This window comes from Canis aureus, chromosome 13 (genome assembly GCF_053574225.1).
Source record: "Canis aureus isolate CA01 chromosome 13, VMU_Caureus_v.1.0, whole genome shotgun sequence".
In the NCBI taxonomy this organism is placed as follows: Eukaryota; Metazoa; Chordata; class Mammalia; order Carnivora; family Canidae; genus Canis; species Canis aureus.
The window spans coordinates 65,245,623-65,257,760 of record NC_135623.1 but is presented as its reverse complement, the minus strand read 5'-3'; the positions used below and the strand labels follow the sequence as shown (position 1 = coordinate 65,257,760).

The window sequence follows — 12,138 nt, the reverse complement described above, 5'->3', positions numbered from 1 at the left end:
GCCAGTCTGAACAGTCAGGAAGAGTTGACTGTTCCCTCAAATATGCAGAAACAACACCAAGCCGAAAGATACATGAAAAAGCAAACAAACAAAGAAAAAGCAGATAAAAAAAAGACACCACCCAATGGAGATTTATGAGACACTCGAAAATGAATACAAAATGATTATTTTAAGGAAGCTCAGTGAGATTCAAGGGAAACAGATACACAATCCAGTGAAGTCAGGAAAATGATGCATGAACAAAATGACAAGTTCAATAAAAAAATAATAAAAACTATCTATACAGATTTATACAGATTTTGATCTTGATAATCATTCCATGGTGTGTGTGTGTGTGTGTGTGTGTGTGTGTGTTTGGCTCTGTTCTAATGTAATCACATTTGCTTGAAAATGCTGCTGTATGTACTATAGTTATCACACTATAGAGATCTCCATGAAACCTTAGGTTGAGGGATGCCTGGATGGCTCAGTAGTTAGTAGTAGTAGCCTTTGGCTCAGGGAGTCCCATTGGGCTCCCCACAGGGAACCTGCTTCTCCCTCTGCCTGTGTCTCTGCCTCTCTCTCTCTGTCTCTCATGAATAAATAAATAAAATCTTAAAAAAAAAAACAACAAAAACCTTAGGTTGAAAATACAAGGGGGAGCTTGACCATGACTTTTGGTCACCTCAGTGAGATAATATATGTAAAGAACTTAAACTATTTCTCGGCATATAGTAAGATACGTGTTTTAATCTCCACCCTTACTTGCTTCCCCTCAGAATGCACTCTCCTCTCTAGAGTCCTCTCCCTCCTTTCTCTATCTTTATTCCCCAAGCCTTCATCTACTCTTCATAGACACTTGCAACCAATCTTTCCATTCATTGGGATAGTAATGGTTGCATTTATGCTTAGAGGCCATCTATTGACCTCTGTTGTGCTTATCTTCCCTATTGAGTCCCTTGGTCACCTGTGACTAAAGAATCTTATACTTTGGGATATTTTGTTATAAATCTTCATATTTTCTACATAGCAAGATGTAATTTTTTGTACAAAATATATTTTCAGTAATAAATGTTAATTATTGGTAGTCTCAGGAAATTTTTATTACCAGAAAAAGCAAACTATACTCCAGATTGTTGAAAATTTAAAAATCAAATCATTATATTCTTATAACAATAATAACTTAGGATCCATTTAGAGACTTAATAAGTTATAAATTTGAATCTATTGAGGGATAAACAGAAAATGGAATGAATTCTAATGCAAATGTGTGCATTTTAAATAATACAACTTCACTAATTTCCATGTCAAAATCATTAATTAATTAGTGATTTATATTTCTATTTATTCCAAATTCTTTAATTAGTGATTTGTGTTAGGAAAATCATCATTATTTTTCACACTCCAAAAACACACTGTGAAAACTGTTATAATAATTGACATGTTTATTTAATTTATATGGTTCTTTACCAAATAGCTTTAGCTATAACACTTAAGTGGGCATAAATTTTCTTCTGGAAATGAGAGAAGTTTCTTGAATATATTTTTATATAATCCTCATGTTTAAAGAAGTATGTAGTTGAGCTATGCTTACCTATTCACTGTTTCTCCCAAAGGATTAAATATTTTACAATTCTGTGCCTTTGCACAGCTTAATGTTCTTTCCAACAACAAATTAGTTTAGTACTCTTTAATTCTTAGCTCAAGCAACAATTTTCACTGTGAATCCTCCTTTTGTCCCAGACTCAGCATAGACAGTTGCTCCTCCCATCCTTGTTTCTACATCATCCTATAAATTCTCTGTCATTGTTTTATAATTAATAGATAAAACGTGAACTTCTGAGATCAGAAATTGATGTTATCTATACTTCATTCCTATCTCGTAGCATGGTGCTGGCCATGTATATTCAAGACAAACCTGTATTCCAGGAGTGAGTTAGTATGTGAACACTTTATTAAAGTGGTAACATGGTCATGAGATCAATACATTATAATTATACTTTGAATTTCTTCACAAGTTAATAAGATAAGTGGATAAAGCCAGTGAGAATGTATATTATCAATTTGAAAAATATATTTAACAATATTTTCTTTTTAGAAAAAAATAATCAATATTTAAAATTAAATAAATCTATCTTTTAAACATTTCAATATTTATGCTGGATATCCTTCACAATGAAATATTGCCTACAATACATAATTAAAATTATCAAAAGCTATTTATTTTCTTAATTTATGTTCTTTCCATTTCAAATTTATGGCTTCAGAAAAGTAGCCCAGCAACATAAATTAATTTTAGATTTTCCCCATATTTCAATTCAAATTCTAATAGTGTAAAACAATGATGCTGTAGGAAGGGACTACAGAGTCATCATTTTTTTTTAAAGGTTTTATTTATTTATTTAAGAGAAAGAGAGAGACAGAGCACAAGCAGGTGTAATGGCAGAGGGAGAGGGAGAAGCCGACTACTTACTGAGCAGGGAGTCAGATGTGGGGCTTGATTCTAGGACCCCAAGATCATGACCTGAGCTGAAGGCAGATGCTTAACTGACTGAGCCACCCAGGTGCCCCAGAATTATCACTTTTATCTTAAGACTGTAGGTTAGGTGAAAGAACATTTTTTTTCTCCTAGCATTTTTTAAATCCTTAAATCTTATGCATTGTAAAATAAAAAGTAATTTTATTCTTTATACAGAGAGGAGTACTCATATTATTTATGCATCATGTATGCAGTTTTTAGTGAGCACTCTCTATTTTGATTATTTTAATTATCTATTATTCTTGTGAGTCTGCATTATTTTCTAACATATTTTACTACCTGATACCTCTTCTCTGCAGGCTATTTTTTTCCACCCTAAATGCCCGTACACAATTCCTTCACCTAGTTAAATTCTACTCATCTTTTAAGATCCAGTTCTTTTATGCCTTTCATGAATATATGAACCAAAGATGTCTTTTCTGACACATTGTGACAATTCTTACTGATTGTATTCTAGTGATAGTTTATGCATATGTCTTGTCCATTTAACTTAAATACACATACTATTGTTAAAAAAATCAGACAAAAAATATTCTGATGTTTACATTAAAGTCATGAATGTAATTATATATTTTCTATAATAATGATTGATTTTATTTTATTTTATTTTTTTATTTTTTTATTTTTTTTAATTTTTATTTATTTATGATAGTCACAGAAAGAGAGAGAGAGAGAGAGGCAGAGACACAGGCAGAGGGAGAAGCAGGCTCCATGCACCGGGAGCCCGATGTGGGATTAGATCCCAGGTCTCCGGGATCGCGCCCTGGGCCAAAGGCAGGTGCCAAACCACTGCGCCACCCAGAGATCCCTATTTTAAACGTTAATACAAATAAATTTCTATTTAACACTTAACATATTTAATATTTAAAATTATAATATATATGTAACAAAAGCATAATACAAATATTGTTAAACATGGATTTGATTTGTAAGTAAATTCCATTCTAGTTGGATTTTTTTTTTAAGTACGGTGCATGTCTCTTGTTACTTTGCATATGGACTTAAGAATTCAAAGTAATACTGAAGATATTTCATCAATCCAATAACAAGTTCTTTTTATCTTTTCTTCTTTAAAATCATATAAACATATCAAATATAATATGAATCTACAATGAGAAACAACTATAATTTGGACATTGGAATTAATGACCTCACACCAACATATTAAACCAAATGAGAAGCAGCTCTAGATTAACAATATATAGCTTTTACAGGTTATGTTTTGAATATCTATATATCTATCTGTATCAATCTACTCATTACATAACTTATAGCATATATTTTTAATAAAATTGTACATATGCCATATATTATGAATATATGTAATAGTTCTTAAAACATAAGAGAATTGCTTACTTCTTCATGAAAAGATGAAACCTACTGGTTGGCCGACTGAAATAACTTTATCATCCCATTGTGCATTTAGCATGACACACTATTTCCTGTCTTCCATACACTGTCATAGATGCCTGACTTCGTTCAAGCTATGTCTTCTGATAGGATCTTCTTCCTTTTGCTGTAGAAATCAACTACTTATTCTTACCACCTCATTTGCTCTCGATATATTTCACAGTTCTTGACATTTTCAAAGCTTCCTTTCACCTGTCTAAGAAATAATGTATTGTTCCCCTGACTGTGCTCTTTAGATTTTATACATAATTCCACTATTGAATATCACATTTTATTTCACATATTTTTATGAATATATGCCTGTCCCTCCACAAGGCTGTTAAATTCTAATGTTCAGAGACTCTATTAGGTATAGTGCACTCTCTTGCAGGTATTCTTCTAGACGCTGTGGATATACCAGTTAAGACCGCAAAGTCCCTTTTGCTAATTTCAGTAAAGGGAACATAAAATGAACAAATAAGTACATATTTTTCCAGGAAGTAACAACTTCTGTGTGAAAAGAATAAGAAGTAAGAAAAACAACTAATAACGGGGGTTATGTTTTAGAATGGTGAGAGTTGAGGCTTGTTGAGGTGATATTGGATCAAGAACATGGTTGAAATTCCAAGGGAAGTATTTTAAATAAAAGATCAGAAAATTTGTTAAAGTCAGTAAGACTGAAAATTCACCATGAGAGTTTACCGAAAAAGTGTCTGTATCTCCATGATTTAGGAGGCTTGATAGACTGCATTTTATTTGCAACTGTTTATTTTCCAGGCATTTTATAATTGAATTACCCTACCAGAAGATATATGTTTTTGAGAAAGTACGTGTGTGTATATGCACGCACACACACGCACTGAATGCCTCAGGGAGGCAGCTCATGTGTTCATGGGTATGCATGCTTCAGAATAGAGGAGATTTGGTACAAGATTGTGGTGGAGTGGCTCTGCTGAAAGTCTCCTATTATCAGCTTCCATTGATTTAATATTACTTAATATTAAGGAGTACTATTAATAGCTCTAATATAAAAAACTTTAATTTTCGCATTTTAACCACATAGCACATGGATGGAAATAAATAAATATAAATATTGAACATGAGTATTTTCCTGAAAATCAACATTTCACTTTTGTTTCATGGTATTTGTCTGGTAAACAATAATTACACCAAAGAGAAGGGAAGAACCCTGAAAAGAAATTTAAGCTAGGTAGCCTTTTAAGATTAATAGTCTTTACCTTTTTGCCACCAAAATTTTTATTTATACATCCTTTCTTTCCATCCATTGACTGTTTTCACTGTTACAATCTATTGATCTTTATTCTTGAGGTTAAAATTATGTGTGCTTACCTCAGCTTCTATAGCAGTACTATATAGATATGCATTGTATATAAATATATGTAAACACAATGCAAATAAATACAAATACAACAGAACTTGTAGCAAATATTTCTTTTTTTAAAAGAAATGTTCTACATGTTTTTTTAAAAGATTATTTATTTATTCACGAGAGACACAGAGAGAGAGAGAAAGAGGCAAAAGACACAGGCAGAGGGAGAAGCAGGCTCCATACAGGGAGCCCGACATGGGACTCGATCCTGGGCTGAAGGTGGCATGAAACCGCTGAGCCACCCGGGCTGCCCTGCAGCAAATATTTCTAATCAAATTTTATGTGTGTTGTATGATACACTATATATATATATATATATATATATATATATGATTCAGCTTTGGTGAATGACATCTTTTTACTTCAGTAACAAGTATGGATCATATGGATTCTGAGCAAGATTACTCAGGACACATCACTTTTGGATGCAACAGACTTATTTGTCTCTTCTGTTAATGTTTACATTTTAAGATTCATTATGGACTTGATTAAATATGCCAGTAAAATTATTCTGTACATTTGACTTTTCTTAAATTCCATGACAGAAGATTTGTTTTGTTTGTTTTCTCAATACATGATCAACCTAAACACGGTTTGAGTGTGCTTTATTTTACACTTTAGGCAATGAAAAACAAATAAATAAAAACATCTTTTTTTTCCTCCCATGACTTTAAAGAAAATCTATAGTCCCTCAGAATGTGTCACCCATTCAACCAAAGGAAATGATATGCTTAAGGGGGAACCCTTAAGTTGAAAATACCTTCCTAATATGTTAGTTATCAGGGAGCATGGCCTTACCAAATGCCTTTTTAAGGGTCGAATGCAAACCAAGTCACATGGGGCTGAGGGAAAACAATGGCAACCTAGAAATCTTTTCTTTATCACTCCCATACTGGAGGGGGAAAGATGATGCATTTTATAGATGTTCCCTACATCATTCATGTAGTGTAGACATTATTTTTATGTGTATTCAAAAGAAAGACTAAGTATATTCTCTCAAAGTAGAGAGAGAATTGTTTTACCTCTTAGGGACCAATTCATTGTACTTGCACTTGCTTCATTCTTATATCCTATGTGAAGGGAAGCCTATGGGATGACTGAAAAGGTATATAATTAGTCTCATTAATCTAGTGATATGCATATGCATTTTTAAAATAAAAGAGTATCCATGGGTATTACTTGTATGAGGTTCATGTCTTTTGTTTAAGTGATTTAACTTTTATAGTATAGAATGAGAGGACAGTTCACCGTCTAATGTTCATAACTTAATGCTGTTATAATGGAAATTATTCACTTAGTATTTAGATGGTTTCTTCTCTTTCCAGAGACCTTGGACTTCTTAGTAAAAAGGAAGGAACCAAGTAAACCATGTTTGAAGATACCATGGACAGACCTTTAGTTTTAGTGCTTGATGAAGAGACATCAATTTTTATGTTAGAATCATCATGAGATATGAAATGCTATGCTAAAATGCAAATGCAAGATAAGAAACATTCTTAATAATATCTTCTAGAGTGATAGCATTGTGCTGTTTAGTGGGACTAGCAACCTATGCATTAGTGTTATTTAGCTATTTTCTTGTCTGCCTAGGGGCTTTAGGACTACCTCATCTCATTTTAGAAATTACTGTCTACCCCAACGTGGCTTAATTTTACACTAGCTCAGCTAAATTCTATTTATTATGCTATTTTTTATATTTAAGACATATTATACAATCAATTGTTCCTTCTGAATCCACCCTACTGCCCAGATTGTCTTTGCCAATCTTTATCATAGTGTCTGCAAGGGTCTATTTACTCATTTCTACTATTGAGCTGGATTTCATGAAATCTACTTAGTTCATTAGTATAGCACTTTGGTATTCTTCCAAGAAATCGTATAGTACAAAATAAAACACAAATGGTTTGCTATTATTTAATTTTGATAGGTAGCCAAAATATATTTATTATTTTAAGACAAGATCAATTTATCAGAAAATCTTTTGAAAGAATGTTAAAATTGAGTTATACCGAGGAATTGACATTTTACCATCGTAGACAAGATCTAATTTTTCTTAATGTAAGAATGTTATTCAAATGTATCATGAAGACAGGATAACAAATCTTTCTGACCTCTTAGAAATTCTCATATAATTAAAAATCATAATTTTCTCCCTAACATTTCCCCATTAAAAATAATCAACAGTTAAAACATGAGGTAATAGTTTATAAAGTAAAATTGTGGAAAGTATATATCCAGGTGAATAATGCAACATTTTAGCCATATAGGCAAGTTGAAACAATTTTGACTTTGAAATTCCTAAATAATATTTAATAAATATCTACTGACATGGTTCTAATACAAGTTTTGCAGTGAATGAAGTAGTTTACCCTTACTTTTTTCTTATGTTACAGATTTGTTATTCTTAGTCCGTTAAATCAACTTCTATTTTTTCTTGAAATACATGCTTCTTGGATATTTTTAGTTTGTAGAATATTTAAGGCTATTTTCATTGGTAATTTGATTATATATAATTATATAAATAGATAATTAGGTTTTAAGAAAAAAAGTACAATGAAATATAATATCAGTGAGTGTTAAGCCTATTTGACAAAAATTAAAATAAGGCTAATATCGGTATCATACAAACTTATGATGGCAAATCCCAATTAAGATTTTTGACAATACCAAGCTGTCTTACTCATCAACTGTCACAAAAAGCAGTGCATTTAAAATCTCCTCAAATTTCTGACAAATCAACCTACTTCACCACTCAGCTGACTTTCCTTCTAATAGATAAAGAAAATAAATCCTCACAGACTAAACTTTCAAAATTAATTAAATCAAACCTATGAACCTCTTGCATCTATGACCCCACTTCTCTGTGCCCACCTGTTATATTGGAGAACAGGTTCTCCTTCAATCTAAATGTCTCCACTTATGTTCTGTGTCACATTCAATAACCTTATAAAATCCATCATATTATCTTTCCCTTTTATCATAATCTTCTCCATTTCTACTGTGTATCTCCTATCATTTACACATTTTCAATTCTGATTTAAATAATATAAAATAAAGATGAAACAAAGAGGAGAACAAAAACCAAACATGATACCTTTATGAATTTCACTTAGTCTCCAGCCGCACATCACCCCAGGCCTTTCTTTCCTATACATGTTTCTCTCATTCCGTTTTTACTACTTCATACACTATTCAATTTCCCTCTCCTTCCTTCAGTTTTACTTCTAAACACATAACACCACACAAAAAAATGTGTTTTCTTTGAAATCAATGATGCCATCTATGCCACTTTTTTTTTTAAGAGAGAGAGAACAAGTGAGTGAGTGGGGGTTGGAGAAGAAGTGCAGAGGGAGAGAGAAAATATATATATTTTTTAATATCTACTTATTTGTTCATGAGAGACAGAGAGAGAGGCAGAGACACAGGCAGAGAAGCAGGCTCCTCACAGGGAGCCTGATTCAGGACTCGTCCTGGAACCTGGGATCACGACCTGAGCCAAAGGCAGATGCTCAACTGCTGAGCCACCCAGGTGTCCCAAGAGAGAGAATCTTAAGCAGGCTCCACATCCAGTGTAGTGCCTAAGGTGGGGCTTGAGCTCACCACCTTCAGATCATGACCTGAGCTGAAATCAAGAGTCAGACACTTAACCAGCTGAGCCACCCAGGCACTTCTATGCCACTTTTTTCTGATGAGCATTGCCTTAGACATAATGGTACTTGATCTGTCAGAAGAATTCCACATTATTGAAAATTTTCCCCTACATAATATATTCCCTGGGATTCCATGATTCCATGCTCTTTTGTTTTTTCTCCTATAATTTGTCCATCCTTCTATTCTCTTTTTTTGCCTAATTCACTTAATATTTTTCTTATACTGTTTCAGATACTTAGTTCTAGATCATTCAACTCTACTATATGTTCTCCAGATACAGTACTGATGATTTATACACAGGGTGGTGATTTCTAAATTTATACGTCTTGTTGAAACATCTCCCATGAGTTCCAGACATTTTAACCATCTGCCTACTTTGCATCCTTAGAGTGATATTTAAAGTAAAATCAAAGTCAGCATGTTCAAACATCAAACCCATGAAAAATTCAGGCTCTTTATCTCTTAAAAGACATAGTAGACAAGGATTACTTTAAGTGTCTGAGCAACTAGAAGGATGAAGAGATGGGAAAGATGAAGAAGATGAGATAGCCGAAGAAGGAAGGAAAGATCAGAAGTTCAATTTTGGATGTGATATGTAGGCTGTTACTATATATCCAAGTAGAGATTCAAAAATACAGTTAAATACATGAGGCTGAAGTTCCATGGCGAGAGTTGTTGGCTAAGAGATATAAATTTGGGAGTCCTTAGAAAAGGTTAGTGGTCACAGCCAGAAGACTAGGTAAGATCACCAAAGGAGCGAGGATATGGAAGAAAGATAAGGGTTCAATGTCTAGGAAAATTGAGGAGATGAGGAGGAATCAGTAAAGCAGATGGGAAAGGGGTGGCCAGACATCAAGAGAAAAATTCACAGAGTGAGACAGTATTAGAAATCAAGTGGAGAAGGGATAAAAGTGCTTCTTTTCTGGCTTTCTCATCTTAGAGGCATCTTTACCCTTCTAGTGACTCAGATCCTCGAAACCATCCTCATCTATTCTGTTTCTCAGGATACAGAGTTTATTCTATCAGGAAATCTTGACAGTCCTGATATTCCAACAGCACTGCTACCACACTGTTCCATGCATGATCACTTCCCACCTGGATTACTGCAATACCCCTTCCACTGGTCCCTCTAATTTTTTCCTTGCCCCTTTTAACCTATTCTAAATAGCCAGACTGATTCTACCTAATGCAGTTCAGATAATGTTACTCCTCTGAGAAGAGACTTTCAGTGTTTCCTCAGCTGCTTTAGTATCAGAGCCAAAGATCTAACAAGTGCCCCAGATGCTAATCTAGCTCCCTTTTTGCATTCCCTACCAAACTCCCCTTACTCAGTCTAGTCTACTCACAGTGGTCTCCTTGGCAGTTTTGACAATGCCAAGAACTTTGGTACCTTAGGAAATGTGTGATTGTTTTTCTCTTCTAGAATCTGTTTTCCCCAGGTAAATGCCCCGAATATCCTCTCATCTCATTTAAAATTTTGTTCCAAAGTCATTTTATCAGTTGATGGACATTTGGGCTCTTTCCATAATTTGGCTATTTTGGTAATGCTACTATAAACATTGCGGTGCAAGTACCCCTTTGAATCAGTATTTTTGTATCCTTTGAGTAAATACCTAGTTGTGCAGCTGCTGGGTCATAGGGTAGTTCTATTTTTAACTTTTTGAGGAACCTTCATTTTGTTTTCCAGAGTGGCTGTTGCCATTTGCAATGACATGGCTGGAGCTAGAGTGTATTATGCTAAGCAAATAAGTCAGAGAAAGAGAAATACTATGTGATTTCACTCATATAGGAATTTAAGATATGGTAATAACAGATGAAATAGGGAAAAGAAAAAAAGGGACAAAGAGGCAAACCATAAGAGGGGCAGAAACCCTCTCTCAACTATAGGGAAAAAACTGAGGGTTGCTGGAGGGACAGTGGGTAGGGGAATAGGCTAAATTGATGATGGGTATTTCTTTTTAAATATTTTATTTATTTATTCATGAAAGACACACAGAGAGAAGCAGAGACATAGGCAAAGGAAGAAGCAGACACCCTACAGGGAGCCCAACATGGTACTCAGTCTCCAGACCCTGGGATCATGACCTGAGCTGAAGGCGGACGCTCAACCGAGCCCCTCAGGCACCCTGGGTGATGAGTATTAAGGAGTACTCTTGTGATAAACACTGGATGTTATATATACATGATGAATCACTAAATTCCACTCCTGAACCTAATACTATACTATATGTTAACTAGCTAAAATTTTGATTAAAAACCTGAAACATGAAAACTTCATTTTATCATTGTGGACCCATGTAAGATTGCAGTCACTTACTGTAAACTACCTTCTCTGGTATATCTTTTTTCTAAATAGAATTTACTGACATTTATGCATTATGTTACTTTGAGGATATATTTTATTATTTTGTTTTGTTTGTTTTATTTTGTTTCATTACTGTTTTGTTCATCCTTTGTAACCTTGTCACTTGGAGCAGTGTCTGGCACATAAAAACAATCTGTACATATTTATTTAAAGAATAATGACTAAATGAATGAATGAATGAATGAATGAGTGAATGATGAAAGAAGAGGAGAGAGGACAGAAACAGATTCTTTTCATTAACAAATATGTCTTTGGAAAACTTAAGCTTGTTTATCCTAATTATGAAAGAATAATATATTTTTAAATCAAATTCATTTTAAAATTTTAGTTTTAATGAACAACAGATACTCTAAATTAAAAATAAATCAGAACTGGAAAAGGTAAATTAATTAACAAAGGACAATACAGGATCTAAAAGGCTGGGTCAATTAGGACAAGAGAAATAACACACAAAGTATTAAAAGTCGAATAGAATCAAACATTGAAGAAGCATGTTACATAAATATATATTTGTCAAAATGCATTTGTATCCTCAAATATGACTCTGGAATTAACCCTTGCAGCAAAATAAGTTCTTATTTTAACTATTTTCATAAATTTTACCAAAATTTTTTGGGATTCATATAATTCTGAAATTTTATTTATATATACGTGTCATGTTTTAATTAGAAATGTGTTTCAAAATTATTTTTAGTGTGAGGCCCTGAAACTTTTACACAGTGTAAACTGTGCTTGAATATTAATTGAGAAGGTATAGAGGGCACAATTTCTACTTAAAAACTTGAAAGCAAGCTAATTCTTTTGGGGTTGCCTGGTAACTAATAA

General features: G+C 33.4%; 1 protein-coding gene across 4 annotated transcripts in view; it reads left to right on the top strand.

Annotated features, from left to right (window-relative positions):
- The window catches only part of FSTL5 (follistatin like 5), a 682,404-nt gene that overhangs the window by 110,707 nt on the left and 559,559 nt on the right, over window positions 1-12,138 (top strand). The gene's annotated exons all lie outside the window — the stretch shown is intronic.